Consider the following 17462-nt stretch of genomic DNA (forward strand, 5'->3'; position numbering starts at 1 on the left):
ACAGTCTTAAAACACAAATTCATCTTTAAGTACTGACATAAATCTCAAAATGGATTCTTATCTTAAAATGGCAGATCTCAGGTCAAGAGACAATATGGCGGTATGGTAATGCTGAAAGGCTAATTCCTTCAAACCCCCTCTTAGGTCACGCACGTGACCTTACACCTTTTTTACAGGTTGGTACCTGGGGCCCTTAGTAGGTCCTTTATCAAGATACTGATTCCACATGGTTCTAGTAATGGTGGCGTCAATAAGTTTCTGCATTAAACCACGGATGCAGGGGATACAACAGCAACCACACAGAGTTAATACTGCAGCAGCCATTACTATAGAAATCAGCATAGTTTTCATCAGAGTTCCCCATCTACCAAACCAATTTTCAAAAAAACCAGCTAGTGGATTTTCTACTCCTGAGTTTTCAGCCAATTCTTCAGACAACATTTGGAGGCCTTGAAGGGCTCTAGTAATGCTTCCATCAGGAGCGGTGTTATTGGGGATAAAAGTACAGCAGTAGGAACCAAACATTTTACATACTCCTCCTTTCTCAGCTAATAACATATCAAGAGCAATGCGGTTTTGCCAAGCAGTAAGGGATGTTGCATCAAGTTGGGCAGAGACCCCCTTTAGAGCATCTCTAGTATAGTTAACAAACCTTTGTTGATTATAATAAATGTAATTAATCCAATCCACATTTTTGTTAGGCTGTACCCATATAGCAATAGAGGCAAACCCTGCAGCAATCTGGTCCTGAGCTTTAAACTCATCAGGGACTCCTCTTGGTACACCTATAGCATCTATGTAAACTCTATTATCAAAGGAACCACGGGGTGCATTTCTTTTATACCTTCTAGATCTGGATTTTTCCAAGATGGGCAAGCTTCTTATCCCATCTTCTACTTTGATCATAAAGAAAGGCATGAGAAGATGGGTCAGAGCGCAGCTTCCCTTCCATCTGCTGGGGAGTCTGGCTCTGAGTCTCATATCTCCACACAGCCACCACACATCTGACAGTTGCTGCCGGTGGTCCTGAAACCATTCCTTCCGGTAGCCTTCTGCGGAGGTGCGGATGGTCTTAACACAGTAATTAGGTGGGAATGTACCTAAATCTTTACCCTTAGCATCATCATGTTCAAAGCAGGTAAAATTTCCTGGTACCGGTTTAGAGGCCAAAGGTAAATTTCGTAATCCGGTAACAGGGAACTTCTTAACAAAATCAGAACATTCCTTCTCAGTGATGTTATCTTTATACATTCTAATTAGGCAGGACATATTAGTTTCTTCTTCTAACAAAGGAACTGTGGCAAGTAGGGGGCGGGGATTGGCACATGAAACACAGTCTCCCTGTCCCTTACTTTTAGTGGTCCATCTCACCCATTCAATCCATTCATTTTTGTCAGAGTAACCAGTTTCAATGCTTAATCTGTCTTCTGATTGCATCACTACTCCTGTCACCTCATTATCCAGTCGATTCCTAACTTTGGGGAATGAATTGTCTATGGTATTGACATGGACTCTTGGGGAGGGTTTTACCTGTAATATGAGGTTGGCCCAGGGGTCTGTTCCTGACACAGTTATTCCCAACCTATATTCCCCACTATCTCTGACCTGTGGGTTCCTTATTGTGAAAATGATATTCCCTTGGCCTTTTGCTATAGAGATTCTTTGATAGGTGCCTATGTCCTCTAGGGGAATTCTAGCTGATTGGGTCTCCCATTTATGAGGGTCTGTTGTCCACCATATATTCTCCCAGTAACCACAGGGCTTATTCCTCCCACACATGTACACATTATAAGGTCCAATATCATAAGTAACTTTAGTCGGGTCAAACACCTGGTTTTTAGTCAGAGTAAACACTATGGTCTGATTTACATCCTCAGTAGTCAAGACTGGTGTTTCCTGTAACCCCCATCCCTTATCTTGTACAAAGGACATTCTTCTCATCCTTCTCTTAGTGCGGGTTAGACTTCGTTTCTTTCTGACACTAGAATGTTGTGTACTATGGTTTTGTGTGTGCACTGGTTCTGCATTATCTGGGTCACTAGCTTGGATGGAGGTATTACATATACTCTTAATCACTCCATAATCATCTGGGTGATAAATACAGTTAGTTATTGTCCATACTGGGAGGAACACAGTCAGGGCTGCTAGTATGAGGAAGCAAAATGTCTGCCCAGAGTTCTGTGAGAGCATCAGAAAGGTCATCTTCTTCAAAGACTTTTACACCGGCTTCACTTCCTTTTTCTTCTTCTGTATCTGTGTCTTTGCCTTTGTCTCGCTTCTTAGGGGCTTGGTTCACCCTTTTTACACGGCTGGCATGGATCCAGGCCTTGGAATCCTCAGTCAGGACAGCGGTCCTGGTGACAGCGATCACAGAAGTGGGGGGCCCAAAGGGATACTCTTGCTTCCGATTCCTATGGAGGGCTTGTATCACCACACGGTCCCCGACTTGGAAAGAGTGAGTTGCTTCCTGTGAAGAAAGAGGAAAGGTGCGAGCAACATTTCTTTCAACCTTGTCCAAAGTTTCAATAAGTTTTCTCACATATTCCTCCTGAATCAATTCCAAATCCCCTCTTTCTACCATGAGTGGCTGTCTAGCCCAGGGAGTGGGAAAGGGCCTACCCATTAGAACCTCAAAGGGGGAGTAACCTGTCTTTTTAGAAGGAGTCATCCTTACCTCTGCCAAGACTGCAGGCAGTATTTTCTTCCAGTTTGCAAAGGTACCTCCAGTAGCCTTCCTAATTTTATCCTTGAGGGTCCTATTCATCCTTTCCACTATACCTGAGCTCTGAGGGTGGTAAGGAATGTGAAACTTCCACTCAATTTTGAGTGTTTTCACCAAATCCTGACATACCTTGGCCACAAATGCTGGACCGTTGTCAGAATTAATCTGGAGTGGACATCCCCACCTGGGAATAATTTCCCGTGTAAGGATCCTCACTACAGTTTGGGCATCTTCTTTTGTGGTTACAAAGCTTTCTACCCAGCGGCTAAACATGTCCACAATTACCAAAAGATATTCTTGTCTTTTTCCTTCCTTTGGCATGTGTGTAAAGTCTACCTGTAGGTGAGTAAAAGGTGTTGATGGGTATGTCAGGTGTTCATGTCTTGCCTTGTGAGGATTGTTTGGGTTATTCCTTATGCATGTAATGCATCTAGACACATATGATTTTACCAAAGAGGGAAGGCCAGGAATGAAAAAATCATTATCCAGCAGTTCACATGTAACCTGCCATCCCCTGTGACCTACTCCATGATACTGTGAGATGAACAGAGGTGCACTGGCCTTTGGAATGCATGGTCTCCCCTCTGTGACACAAAGTCCAGTTTGTGGACTCTTTGTCACACCAGCTGCATTCCACTGCTCAATATCTTCTGAGGTAGCATATGTCTGTAAATCCTGCAATGTTTGATCCAACAGTGGCATTTCAGGGGTGAGCATTGGCATTTGGATCATGGCAGGCTGGGTAAGGGCCGCCTCTTTTGCTACTTTGTCAGCTAAAGCATTTCCCTTTGCAATATCAGTTTGTTCATTTGTGTGTGCCCTACAGTGTAGGATAGCAAGGGATCTTGGCAGTTGTATGGCTTTGAGTAAAGCCTTCACCAGAGATGAATGTGAGATGGATTTTCCATCTGCTGCAATAAATCCTCTCTTTTCCCAAATTATTCCAAAATCGTGGCACACGCCAAACGCATATCTGGAATCTGTGTAAATATTTACATCCTGACCCTCAAAAAGCTGACATGCTCTTGTAAGGGCTATCAGTTCAGCGGCCTGAGCTGACTGGTATGGGATGGGTTTTGCTTCAAGTACTTTATCTGGCAACTGCACCACCGCATATCCTGCATGGTAAACAGTGTCAGTGGGTCTCGAGCAAGAGCCATCTACAAAAACATTCTGTGCCTCTGGAAGAGCCACAGAAGACATATCCTGTCTTGGGGAGGTGTCCTGATGAATCAATTCCAGGCAATCATGCTGTGGAACAACTTCATCCTGCTCTCCCTTTAAGCCTAATAAGGCATTTAAAATTGGAGCTGGACCTGAAGTGGGAGAGGTATATTTTATTCTCAACTTAGGGTTTGACAACAGTATAACCTCATATCCACTAAGTCTCTGGGCTGACATGTGTTGGGTATGTATATTCTTGAGTAGAATAGACACATTGTGGGTGGTATGTAAGGTGGTCTCATGTCCCAGAGTGAGTGACGTAGCCATTTGGACCACCATAGCGCTTGATGCTAGTGCTCTGAGACACGCAGGCATGCCTTGGACCTGTACTGGAACCATTTTTGAGAAAAAAGCAACAGGGCGGAGTTTTCCTCCATGCTCCTGGGCCAGGACCCCTGCCATAGTTTTACAATTTTCCCTAGCATACAGATGAAACATTTGATTATATGCGGGCAGACCAAGACCAGGGGCTATTACCATAGCATTTTTCAGATACACAAAAGCATTGCACATATCATCTGACCATTTCACAAGATCTGACATTTCTGAACCTGTGGCTTGTCTCAAAATGTTGTCATAGTAGGAACAGTCAGGTATCCATTGGCGGCAGTAACCAATCATACCAAGAAAGGTGAGCATGTCTTTCTTGGTCAATGGGCGGGGCAGACCCATAAGAGCCGCAGCTCTTTTGTGGCTGACTTTCCTTTCACCTTTTGTGAGAACAAAACCAAGGTATTCAACAGTTTTCTGACACCATTGTAGCTTTTTCTTAGACACTTTATGACCACATTCACATAACCAGTTCATGAGATCTACACTATCCCCTTGGCTGGCTGCCCGATTAACACTACAGAGAAGCAAATCATCTGCGTATTGAACCAATACTGAACCATGGCAAGGAGTCCATGGCTTTAAGGTAGCCTGGAGGACAACAGAGTAGACCACAGGCGAATCTACATACCCTTGCGGTAATTTACACCAAGTAAGGGTCTTTCTCCTGTAATGAAACGCAAAAATTGGGCGTGTCTCCTTGGCAACAGGGATTGAAAAAAATGCATTTGTCAGATCAATCACTGTGAAAAACTCAGCATCAGCTGGGATGGAGGAAATGAGTGTTGGTACATCAGGCACTATTGGGGCAATGGGAATCACAAGATCATTAATGGCCCTCAGGTCCTGCACAAATCTGTAAGAGCCGTCCGGCTTCTTAACTGGATTTATTGGGCTGTTGTATGGTGAAATCACCTCTTCAAGGACTCCTTCCTTGAGAAAGTGTTCCACCATGGGCGCTATTCCTTCCTCCTTTTCTTTTGACAAAGGGTATTGTTTGTGAAACACAGGTTGAGCCCATGGCTTCAGTGTGGCCTTATATGGAGTGCAGGAAATGAATCCCACATCCAAGGCACTTTTTGCCCAAACTTTGTCATTAATTGTTCCAGCAGGAAATGAGGGGTCTTCTTTAGTAATCATTGTCATGGCAGGGATGATTGGCATTTTGGCAGAATGAGCCACTATACCACCTCTCCTTGTGGATTTCAAGTTGATGTTCAACTCTCCCATGAGGTCTCTCCCTAACAAATTAACTGGACAATTGGGTATGATTCTGAATGAGTGATCTAGCAGAGTGATTCCCTGTATGGGGTCAAAAATTGGAAGAGGCGGTGTTTTATAAGTCTTGGTCAGTATCCCATTTATTCCCATAGAAGGTTCAGCATTCATTACCTCTCCCTTATAATAATCCTCACTCAGACTCGAACGAGTCGCGCCTGAGTCCAACAAGAATGGGGTTAATTTGCCCTGTATATGCAAGGATACAAGGGGTTGTTCCTTATAAGAGTGAGAGACAAGCGGGAATGCTGGGATACCACCTTCTGGGCACCTTCATTTATTTTGTGATTGTGTCTGCCAAGAGATAGGAAACCTCACATTCTGCTGTGGGAGGTCCCTTTGTGGTTGGCCTGGGGAGGGGCTATGCTGGGCGTGGTCCTGAGTTTCATATGGACATTGATTTCTCCAATGATCCTCAGCCCCACAGTTAAAACAACCCGTGTCCCGTCCCCTATTATTCCTCCCTCTTCCCCTAAACCGGCCTCTGCCTCGGTTATTGAAACCCCCCTTTCTCTTGTACGGTGGGTTTGTGTGGGGAAAGGGATCTTCCTGAAAATGAGTGGCCACCGCCTTGGGTATCTCTAGACATCCGGCAGCATCTTTCTCAGTCAATTTCAATTGAAATTGTTCTCTGGTACAAGTGGGCCATTCAGAAATCATCTGTTTTACAGTTAACATGACACTGGGTTTTAGATTGGACAGGAAAGTCTGAATCAGTAGACTATGCATGGTGTCTTGCAATGTCAGTCCTGCCTCTTGTGTCCATGTCTCATTAAATCTTTTCCAAAAATCTAACACAGTTTCTCCTGACTTTTGCTTGCAGGCTACTGCGGTAGGGAGGGAGGATCTAGATTGGAAAGCTCGTTCCATTTCTTCTGAGACCTCTCTCCACATATTGTCCCTACCATCTTCTGTGTTTAATTTATAATTTGTGGCAGTAATGTTGCCTGCTTCTAGGATGGATATGGTCCCAACATTACCCCAATTCCAGGGGGAAGTTTGTCCCAATATTCCATCGAGGATAAGGCGCATATCCTCTTGTGTGTAATTTCTACCTTTACATGCTTTCTTCAAATAGCTCACAGTAGCCGTTGAAGAAACAGTGGGTCTTGGACAATGTTTGACAATCCTATTTATGTCTTCTATCTCAATGGGTTTCTTTAATAGATTGTCTCCTATTGTCATGAAGGGCATCTGTTGTGTATTGGAATCAATACCATATTGGGTATTATGGCGTGTGTGTGATGGACTTAGCATGTCCACTATACCTAGACTATTAGCTGCTCTGAACAGCAGAGAGCCTGAACTAGCGGATTCATCAACAAGTGAGTCATCTGCTTCAGTAGTTGAAGAAACAGCTATTCCCCCTGTCGCTCCCTGTGTGGTAGGACTTTGAACCACACCCTGGGAGGGCGCGGGAGTTTGAACTGTACTAGGCTGTGTGGTAGAAATGTGAACAGCACTAGGTATTTGAGGGGTCTGTGGAAGTGTTGGTGCTGGAGGTGCAGTGGGGTGTTGGACTGCATAATGTCCGGCTAAAAAATCAATATCTTCTTCAGTAAGAGATGGATAAAGTTTTGTGGGCTGTGGGACAGATGGGACATATGGGGGAGGGAATGGCATGAGAGGGTGTGTGGGTCTGTCTATTTCTGACTCTAATGCATGTATTTTAGTGGCATCTACATTTCTAGCTTTGGCTTTATTTTGTTTCCCAGTTTGTCTATGAAACCAGAGAGGGGCAAATTCTAACCAATTTTGTCCACCTTTGGTCATGTATTTCTGATCCCACACAGGATCTCCCTTATACCATGGGAAAGCCTGTTTATCCCCCAGACAGAGACCCCTAATCATATCCATATGAAAAATATTATTGCTCCCATCACGGGGGAACGGGTCAACACTTCCCATGAATTCACTCCAGTCTGCTAATTTATCCACCCAGGGGTTAACTAGATAGTAATCTGTCCCACAGATACGGGCTACATAATCTTTACATGTCTCACCAACATTTGGGGGAGGGAGTTTATCCTTACTTTGACCACTTCCCATTTTTACACTTACAAAGGTCTGTGTTACAAATCTGTCCTATAGGCTGTCCCAAAAAACAGGGGTCAACTTCCAAATGACAATTTACTTTATAAAAATGTCTGGACTTAAGATATTTATTGGGTCTTTCTCTAGTGGTTGACCAAAAGTGGAGATTATAACCTGGATATACAATACTTCTAATAATATCCTGACTCTGACTAACTCCCACTTTTCTAACAATAAGCCTACAACACAATTTGAACAAGACATTTACATAGGCACCCAACTCCGTGTCACCATGCTATCACCTTCTCTAGGTCATCAGCCAATAAGGCCTAGCTAAAGGGGTGGTGCGTCTTACAACGGAAGTTGACAATACCTTCAGTGACCTCTGGCCCATACACTTACCAACTGGGCACTTGTGTCACACAAACAAATTATCTTATACTTCTATGCGATAGGAAGAAAAGCAAAGAGTTGCAAGACAGAATTGATCAGCCCCGGACTTTTCCTGGTTTCTTCTCAGAGAAACTCTTTTCAGCCCCTTCTCATAAGAGACTGTGCAGTTCCCAAAACTGCTCCTGGTCTTTTCCAAAAGACCTTGTGCTCCCCACAGCACTTTGCGCCTGGCCACTAGCGTCTTTAGACGCGAAGCCCGGTGCTACCTAAGGGCATGAGATTTTAATCAGAGCCCTTCCGGCAAGACAGACTAATTGACAGAATGACAAAAAATCTTACCTACCGAAAAGGATGATTATCTCATCCCGGACACGAGCCCCCAATTGAAAGGAATTGGCTCCTCTCGTTCCTTCCTGTAGCTACCGACTCCCGTCAGTCCCCTGGCCCTGATCAATGTCTGTCTACAGGCCTGGAGTCCCCTTTGAGATACAGGAAATTGCACACAGACACAAGGTGGTATCTCAGAAGGAACTGAATTTATTCTTCCGTGTTCAAACTTATATATGAAACTTAAAACAATACATGGAAATATAAGAACCAATCAATTGACAGGTATGCATTGACCAATCAGAATATTATATACGTCAGTAATGCCCAATCATTTAGCATTTATGTTAATTATTATTATATACGTCAAACATTAATATAGAAAGTAGACATTTTCCCTTTTAGCGCTGGCTATAGTTTATTAATACTCTTCCAACAGGAAAAAAGCCCACCGCAGACTTTCAGTCTTGTGCTCGGTAGAGGAAAAAAGGAAGTTACATCTGAAGGGAAAAGAGGAACCTCAGACTCTTATCGAAAGTAAGAAACAGTCTTAAAACACAAATTCATCTTTAAGTACTGACATAAATCTCAAAATGGATTCTTATCTTAAAATGGCAGATCTCAGGTCAAGAGACAATATGGCGGTATGGTAATGCTGAAAGGCTAATTCCTTCACACTCTAGTGTGAGTATTGCATACTTACATGGATATATTGATTCAGATGCAACATGTATCTATATATTGATAGTGTATGTATTCAATAATTGCAATTTCAGTTCCATAGATTAGACTATCCTTTACGCATAAATTCCCCTGAAGAAGGAGCATTATGACTCTGAAACGCTTGGGGTCTTGCATAACAAATTGTACATTTCTATTTTTATCTATGTACCATAATTGGTGGGTCGAAATAATTTTGTCCAGTCCATTTTTGGCATTTTGCATGGAATGTGTCAGATTTGGCTTTTTGTTCCTCTACTTTTTTGTCTCATACCAATACAAACAAAAGAAATAAACATGAGAATGCCTAAACATTTATAACTGCAACAATTTTCTGGGGCGAAGTGGTGCATTGTCTGACAGAAATGTAGGGGTGCTAGTATTTTTGGCCATGACTGTATTTTAAAAGTATTGTTTTATTTATTGTGCAACTACAAAACGTTGTACTTTTTTACATATTTGAGTATTTCTGCCTATAAAAATCCCAAACAATTGGGGGAAAGTTTCCATAGTCAACTTCTCAATGAAAGTAAATTTACATCTGGAATATGGTATACAGTACCTCTGGATGAGCTGACTCTGGTGATAGGCACTGATCAACTCACTTTTATGCAGGTACAATGTTCATTTTTTCTTTATTAAAGTGGTTTTGTCTGCACTCTCCAGTGCGCTCTGCTTCTGTCGTATATAATTGGCCATTGGAGATATATATACAGATCTTGACTGGATCCAATGTAGCCCGATACATTTGTAAGATTAGAGATACAGTATATATAAATATAGCCGGTAACTGACAGGCTCCAAACTGTCACATAGACCTATCAATCCAGAAAAGTCGTTGCATTCCAAAATGTCTCAATCAATATGTTTAATTCATTTCAGGTTTAACAGTTGCACAAGCGTTTCAAGTGTCCCCACTCTTCACCAGGTGCAGGTAAGCTCAACCATTGTTGTGCAGTTGTTACCTGGAATAAATTCAACATATAGAGCAAGAGGTTTGACTTCCCTGAATTGATGTGTGTGTGTATTATACCACCACCACCCGCCTGAACCATAGATACAAGGCAGGATGGATTCATGCTTTCATGTTTTTTACGCCAAATTCTAACCCTACCATTTGAATGTCTCAGCAACCAGTCTGCCCATACTCCTCTGACATCATCAAGGTATTTTCGCTCACACAACTGCCGCTTACTAGATATTTTCACTTTTTCAGACCATTCTCTGTAAATCCTAGAGATTGTTGTGCCTGAAAATCCCAGTATGTCAGCAGTTTCTGAAATACTCAGACCAGCCCATCTGGCACCAACAACCATGCCATGTTCAAGTCACTTAAATCCCTTTTCTACTCCATTCTGATGCTCGGTTTGAACTTCAGCAAGTCGTCTTGACCATGTCTAGATGCCTAAATGTATTGAGTTGCTGCCATGTGATTGGCTGATTAGCAATTTGTGTTACCAAGCAATTGAACAGGTTTACCTAATAAAGTGGCTGTTGAGTGTATAATTAGGCTTAAATAACTAAATGAATCACCTGACAAGAGCTATAGAAGATATATATCTTTATTATTTTCTAAAAAAAAAAAAACCCTAAACATGATAGAATATGAGACCCTAGAATAAAAATCACTATTAAAGCAGTGGTTTTTTTTTAAGAAACATTTTCCTGTTTTCACACTTAAAATGGAGCTAACCTTACTGTTCCTTCAATGGTCTTGTCTCTCAATGGCATGTCCTCCTAGGTGACTGTCACATACCTGGTCGAGGCCAAGCTGACGAGAGGGCTTTCCCTTACACCTCCTGTCCTGTTTCACCTGGAGTTGATGACAGGTGATAACAGGGCATGGAGGGGCATGGGTGCCTTGCTGGAGATCCTGGCTGGAAGAGATGCCGGACAGCAGGCAGACTGGTGAACTTACAGATACAGAAGGCGCTGTAGCAGGTGCAGAAGAGCAGGCAGTAGTCAAGCTGGTGAGCAGGTGGATGCAGGATCTCAGGTGGGCAGAAGTCGGTAGTAGCCAGGTAGCCGAGGTACAGAATCGAGAACCAGAGCGTACTCCGAGCCAGGCCAGGGAAAGTAAAGTTTAGCAGAGAAGGTATGGGAACAGCTGGCAGGAGGCAGAGTCAGGTCACAAGCCGGAGTCAACAGAGTATCAGGAACAAGCGGAGTCAAACAGATCGGGCCAAACACAGGAGTGAGCACAGAATCAGGTCACAGGCAGTAGGAGCTGACGACCACTCAGCAATCCTCTGGTTTCTACAGCAGCTTTAAATAGGCAAGTGGGTGCCAAACACCCATGCTTACTCATGCTCATGTGCGTGAGTGTAATGACCATGCTAATGTGCTTACGCATGTGCATGAGTTGGGCACGTCCAGTTCTTGTTTTTGAGAGTTGTATTATACACATGCGCATATCTTCACACACGACCATATGATTCCCCTGGCAGTGTTAGTTATCAGCCATCTTCGTTGGCTGGTGCAGGATGAAGTCATTTCTGCACATGCTCAGAAGGCCATCATCCCAGCACACAGTGACCATACGCATGTGCAGCTCAGTTTACATAGCCAGAGAAGACAGCGGGCAGGCAGGTAGCTGTATTTTACTGCAAAAACACTGCATGTCTCTTTAGCAATAAAAAGCCTGCCTGCTCACTGATTATGGCAATGGAAGCTTAGTTCCGCTTTCAGAAAGTTGCATATACTCATTCTCTGGGCTGGGTGGTTATTAAATTATACCGAAGGGGTCTCACGTTAGCACCATCCGGTGCAGTAATTCTAAATAAAGGCTTGTTCATAACATGTCTGTTGAGTTGCATTTTACTGTACACCTCCACACATGTATGATGGCATGAAGTAAAATGCAGCTAAATAAACATGGTGTGAACAAGCCCTAAATGACAAAAATAAAAATCTGGCCTTCTTCATCACTGAAAGTCTGCTAGTCACATTCCTTTTTTCATTTTTCTTCTTTTTTTGCCAGACCTGTTTAAAAAAAAAAATCCTGACTCCTCCTCCCCTTATAGCCAACCAGTCAAGCTCTCTTTTTTGCAAGATGTTTTTAAAAGTAAAATCCAGCAGCCTCCTCCTCCCCTTATAGCCTGCCAAGCATGCTCCTTTCTCTTTTTTGCAAGATGCTTAAAGAAAAAAAGAAAATCTGGCCTCCTCCTCCTTTTATAGCCGGCCAATCACACTCCTTAAAATGCAGCTAAATGAACATGGTGTGAACAAACCCTAAATGACAAAAATAAAAATCTGGCCTTCCCCATCACTGAAAGTCTGGTAATCTTTTTCTTTTTTTTTTTTTGCCAGATCTGTTTTAGAAAAAAAAAATCAGGCCTTCTCCTTCCCTTATAGCCATCCAATCAATCTCTTTTTTGCAAGATGCTTAAAAAAAAAAACAATTCGGTCTCCTCCCCTTATAGCCAGCCAATCACGCTTCTTTCTCTTTTTTGCAAGATGCTTAAAAAAAATAAAATTGCGGCCTCCTCCCCTTATAGCCAACCAATCATGCTCCTTTCTGTTTTTTTGCAAGATGCTTAAAAAAAAATGAGGCCTCCTCCTCCCCTTATAGCCGGCCAATCACACTCCTTTCTCTTCTTTGCAAGGCACTTAAAATGCCATGGCAGATTTTAGGGAAAGGTGAACTAACCCTCTAAAGCAGTGGTTCTTAACCTGGGTTCGATCGAACCCCAGGGGTTCGGTGAGTCAGTCTCGCGGGTTCAGCGGAGGTGAAGACCCACACCCAACTCATATGATTCGTGCAGTAAATATTCATTATTATGTTTTTGTTTTTGTGTGAAAAACATGTTTTAATGGTTTTGTTCTTTGTTCTTAACGGTTTTGTTCATTTTGTGCACCTATGTATAAATATATACCTATGTTTTGAATTTTAAAAATCATATTTTATTTTTCCAATTAAGAAGGGTTCGGTGAATGCGCATATGAAACTGGTGGGGTTCAGTACCTCCAACAAGGTTAAGAACCACTGCTCTAAAGTCTAAGTTCCTTTTGCACCATGTTACACTTGTATTTCCCCGCACTGTGCTTAGTAGCAAACCTAGCCCCAGCATAGCTGGTAAAAGGGAGGGAGTTCTCCCTTACCTTTTAAAGCGGTTGTAAATTCTGTTGTTTTTTTTTTGTTTTTTTTTTTAAATTAAAATAACAAACAAACATGTAATTCTTTCCTTCTCTGTGTAATGGTATTGCACAGAGTGGACCCAATCTTCCTCTTCTGGTGTCCCCCACTGGCAATCTTGGTTCCTCCTCCACCAGATTTCCAGGCTCCATGCCTGATCCCGGTTATCCTGGGACGAGCATGGCAGATGCCACCGTGTAGATGGTAGGGAGATCTGTGAATGTCCATTTGCTGATCTCCCCTTCCCGTTAATGACTCAGAAGGGACATATAAGAGATACTTCTGAGTGGTGGTGTCCCTTTTCCCAGCCAGTATTATTATTATTATTATTATACAGTATTTATAAAGCGCCAATAGTTCGCTCAGCGCTGTACATTACAAAGGGGGACAGAACATGTGACAGAACAATACCAATACAATGTGATACACGAGGGGTTCGAGGGCCCTGCTCTTTCGAGCTTAGTATGGGAACTGCACTCTATTAGTTTCATTTCAGAGCAGGTGAGACATCAAGAGTCAGTCACCAAAAATGCATCACATGAGGGACTTTATGTCCCCTATGTGATGGGGAAAAAAAGACTTAGAAAAAATTGTGTAAAAAATTAAAGTTATACCCAAGCACTTCTGCTGGATTTCTTCCACATGCCCCAAGAATGCCTTTTAACCCCATGCACCCTCATTATTTTTTCCAGACTTTTTGTGCCCATCTGAAACTCAGGACCAGAATGGTTGATGCTGCTGGGTAGAGGGGAGGTAGATCAGTGAATAGGTCATGTCCTGGGGTTCAGGCTCGAAGACCAGTAGCTATAGCAGTAGAGAGGTTCCCACAGACCAGCAGGATAAGTACACTGGCAGGTCATCCTAATGGATGATGCAGGCTTACCCGAGGTGCAGGGTCTAAGTACCAACCCGTCTCCACCAGAGCTCCTGATGGTGGAGATAGTATTTAAGATAACAGTCTCTCGATGTGTGTGATATCCTCAAATCAATGTGAATTTGGGCTCCTAAAATTAGTCCACCTTCATGAAGGCATTCTTTATATCCATGTGTTCCTCAAAAAGAAAATTCTACATAGTGCATTACCCCACAAAACATTAGGGAATATAATAACCACCCGGTGCTAATAAAGTGTCACGCCACTCAGTGTCCACTTCTAAGCGGCTGTATTAAACACCCTTACCCTATCAAAGCTTGTAAACGACTTTCTATCTCATAATAATCCACAAAAACTGGTGCTCCATGCCGTCCTTTTCTCCCATCGGTATTACCTCCGACAAAAAACATATAATAGTGCAATATTCTTTGGGATACCAAAAAGTGCTCCCCTTATATTTCACAGCATTAGTGTAATGTAAATCCACTCCCCGTCACCTTACACACCATGCACCTTACCGGACTAAACACTTCCACAAGTATAAATGGCTCTCCTCATCTGATAATCCCTGCCCTGTTCAATCTCCATATGGCATCACAACATGGGTCAAAAAACAAGATCCTTATAGTGTAGTAAGTCTTAGAAAAAGGGTCTAGTTTATTAAAGTTATGCTTACAATTAAAACAGTAGTAAAACGCATTATCTTCCATTGTGGGGAACATGAATCCTCAGAAAAAACGTCAATCAGTGAATAAACCTCAATCAAGATGGCCACTCCGCAACTTCCGGTCTATGTCTATGTCCGATGTCAAGTCCTTGATGTGTTTCGTCACTTCCGACTTCTTCACAAAGGGTGCGTACGTCAGACCGGCGGCCACTTATATACTCTCACTCCTCCCCTTAACACAGACCGATAGCGCCATCTTGAAATAGGGCATTAGCCCACTGATAAAATAAATGAAAACCACCAACTCAAATGGGCCAGTATATAAATGCTAGTATGTATAATGCTCTATATACATATCATGGGGACATAACTGGCATAACACTCTATACCCGCACATATACACCCGCACACATATACACCCGGGCATACGATAACAATAGCAGCAATGCATAATATTATACCTAACACCATCTAGTGGTATAAATTGTATATGCACTATTCATCCACTATTCAAATAAATATTGGATAAATAGATAAATAATAATAAATACACAATTTTAAAAAAATCTCCTGACTATCTCATGAATAAATATGAATAAATTAATTAATTGTTATTAATATACAATATCCATAACACTATATGCAAATGAATCCTATAAATAATCCCCATAGCATATAATACCTCGTAAATCTATCTATTAGTGGACAAATAAATGGGAATATTTTACCCCTATATAAAACTATACAATTTTGGTTAAAAATGAATGAGTTTAAAAATAGAAATAAGGCACCTAGACACAGTTATAATAAAACCCAATTACCATGTATTAAAATACCAAACGTTCATCTAAAATACCTCTAATCCAGTGGAAAGGCAACTACTCCTAATCCCCTAAATATCTATTCTAAAATAGACTAGAAACTAATAGAACCCGTCATGCAAACGGTATCTCTGTACTGAGCTTAAAGCCCGTCTAGAATATAAATAGTAATTACCATTACACTCCACCAGTATGCTAATATCCCAGAGCTGGGTATGGGAGATGGGACGTGGACAACTAGAAAATTTAGACTTAAATCCCTATTTAATATAATATATAGTAAAACTATTTATGTGTCTGAAATAAAACAATTAAGGTCCAGATCAACATCCAGACCTTTAGGTTTCAAAGTGTCCAGTTGGAAAATCCAAAACATTTCATTTCTAGAGATTTCTATAATTTTGTTACTTCCTCTCCAGTGTCCCTCCACTTCATCTATTCCACAAAATCGTTATTGTGTTGGATCACATTTGTGGACGTCTCTAAAATGCCTGGACAAATGATGGTCCTTCTTCCCCTTCTTTATATTAGAGACATGTTCTCTGAGTCTTTTACACAGTGACCTAGTCGTTCTGCCTACATATTGAAGTTTACATGAAGTTTCCAATAAATAGGTCACATAAGGGGTAGTGCATGTTATGAACTAATCAATCTTAAATTCTTTTGTCGTGACCTGTGACATAAAGCTCTCTATTTTCCTAGTTTTCATCCCTGTTGTTTTACAAATATTACACTTTTTACATGGGAAAAACCCTTTGAGATCAAACATCTTAATTGGATTTTTCCTTGGAGGGGAAATTATATTTTTAACCAGCTTGGTCCGTAGATTCGATGCCTTTCTATATATAAACCCAGGTTTATTTGGTAACTGTCACGTACCTGGTTGGGGAGCCTGACGTGGAGAGGATGGCGTCCTCTTACTACTCCCACTCGGGGCCCTTGATAGTGGGGACAGAGGGCACCGAGCCAGGAGTGGCACGAGTGCCTGGTGGGTCTTGAGATGACTGTAGGCAGGTGATGACTCGGACGATCCGAGTGCAGGCCAGGTGCGGGTGCAGGAGTGTAAGTGCAGCAGCAGGTAGGTATGGCGGCAACAAGGATACAGGCCAGGTGCGGATGCAGAAACGTAGGTGCAGCAGGTAAGTATGGCAGCAACCAGGATACAGGCCAGGTGCGGATGCAGGGATGTAGTTTCAACAGCAGGTATGGCGGCAATCAGGATACAGGCCAGGTGCGGATGTAGGAACGTAGGTGCAGCAGCAAGTAAGTATGGCGGCAACCAGGATACAGGCCAGGTGCGGATGCAGGAACGTAGTTTCAGCAGCAGGTAGGTATGGCGGTAACCAGGATATAGGCCAGATACGGATACAGGAACGTAGGTGCAGCAGCGTCAGACAAGCCAAGTCAGGATCAATCGGACAGATCAGGTACAAGGGAGCAGGTAAGCGGATAGTCAGGGATAAGCTGGGTCGGTGCAAGCGGAGTTCTTTCTTTGTCAGGGTCAGATCAGATATAGGCAACAGAATCAGGTTATGGAGTACAGGATGTTGTAGACCAGAAGGCATAGGCTAAAGTGTGTTGGTGATTTAAATAGCCCGCCTTGCAATGATGTGCACGCCAGTACGCATGTGTGTAACCGCATGCTCCCATGTGCATTGCCACAGCTGACAGGGATCCGGCACAGGCGCATAGATGTGCATCGGCGAGGGTACGATCCCTGACAGCTCCCCCCCCCCAAGGGCAGCCTCTGGATGCCAACTGGGCCATTTTCTCTGGATGCCTGCGTCTGATTGCCAAGATTAAGTCTTTAGCGTGGATGTTGGATTCCGATTCCCATGAATTGTCTTCAGGTCCATATCCTTTCCATTTAATTAAATATTGGAGCTGGTTCCTCCTCTTTCTACAGTCGATAATTGTCTCTACCTCATATTCCTCTT

The 17462-nt window shown here is 42.6% G+C and overlaps 1 long non-coding RNA gene across 4 annotated transcripts in view; it reads left to right on the forward strand.

The window, feature by feature from the left end:
• The window catches only part of LOC149455897 (uncharacterized), a 363195-nt gene that overhangs the window by 17894 nt on the left and 327839 nt on the right, over positions 1-17462 (forward strand). Inside the window, exon 2 of one of the 4 annotated variants that reach the window (XR_016314010.1) lies at positions 9911-9962. The exons of the other annotated variants lie outside the window; for them this stretch is intronic. This is a non-coding gene — a long non-coding RNA (uncharacterized LOC149455897). The remainder of the gene's footprint in view (positions 1-9910; positions 9963-17462) is intronic. 4 annotated transcript variants of the gene reach the window in all.

Source organism: Staurois parvus, unplaced genomic scaffold (assembly GCF_062004578.1).
Source record: "Staurois parvus isolate SC_StPar_1 unplaced genomic scaffold, SC_StPar_1.0 ptg000385l, whole genome shotgun sequence".
Taxonomy (NCBI): Eukaryota; Metazoa; Chordata; class Amphibia; order Anura; family Ranidae; genus Staurois; species Staurois parvus.